This window comes from Kryptolebias marmoratus, linkage group LG10 (assembly GCF_001649575.2).
Source record: "Kryptolebias marmoratus isolate JLee-2015 linkage group LG10, ASM164957v2, whole genome shotgun sequence".
Taxonomy (NCBI): Eukaryota; Metazoa; Chordata; class Actinopteri; order Cyprinodontiformes; family Rivulidae; genus Kryptolebias; species Kryptolebias marmoratus.
This window is the reverse complement of record NC_051439.1, coordinates 14,391,381-14,392,253: the sequence shown is the minus strand read 5'-3', so window position 1 is coordinate 14,392,253 and position 873 is coordinate 14,391,381.

Below are 873 nucleotides of genomic sequence, written 5' to 3'. Positions count from 1 at the left end.
CTTTGGAGTGCAAACCAGCTAACAGCATGTTAATTTAACAAGGTGCTGTTTAAAGGGAGTGGTTTTTTTAGTAAATTATCCCTCCTTTGAATAATTAATGAAACCCTATTGATTATGGATGAATCTGTAGCCTAACCCTGGTCGGGGCAGGTAGGCAGGGTTGCCTACAAGCGTTGGCCTTTTGTGTGCGATGCTTTTCTTTGTAGTTGTAAGGCAGTGGGGTGGGAGGGACACAACACCTTTGTTTTGGGTGCTGCTCGGAGGGCGCCACAAGCACAGGTGATCTGCAGGGCTGTCTGGCACGAGCTTTTCTGTCAAAAGAGTGTTGTGAGTAATGGCACCAAAATTGAAACCTCTTAATTGTCATATTTTATGGCTAGTATAAAATTTTCAAAAATAAAACAGATTTTTTTTTGAAGTGCTAATCATCATCCCTGACCCATTTTCATTATGCCTTAAACACACTGATTAGTCTAAACAATAATTGTTTTTTACAGTTGAAGCTCTTTTCTCGGATGCTAAATCAACACAGCTGGACGTCCTACAGTTTGTGTTTATGTCTGTGCACTACCTTTCCGACACAAACACAAAAATAGCTCAGACGCATCCTGCTATGATGCTAAAGGTGCAGACATCTTTCCCCTCTGAAGGACATAACACTGTCTGAAGTTTGGGAGGGGGAGTGGGGAGAGCAGGGTGGGTGGCGGGGGAGAGGAGGGGGTGGGAGGAAATGGTGACTACCGTGTGACAAGCTCGCAGTTCCTTCCTCCCAGGCCTGAGAAACAGGAAGTGGAGCACATAAGGCATTATTGTGACGGAGAGGAAATGCAAGGTCCTCTAAAATAAGAGCTCCAATCTGGTGGTCAATGACAG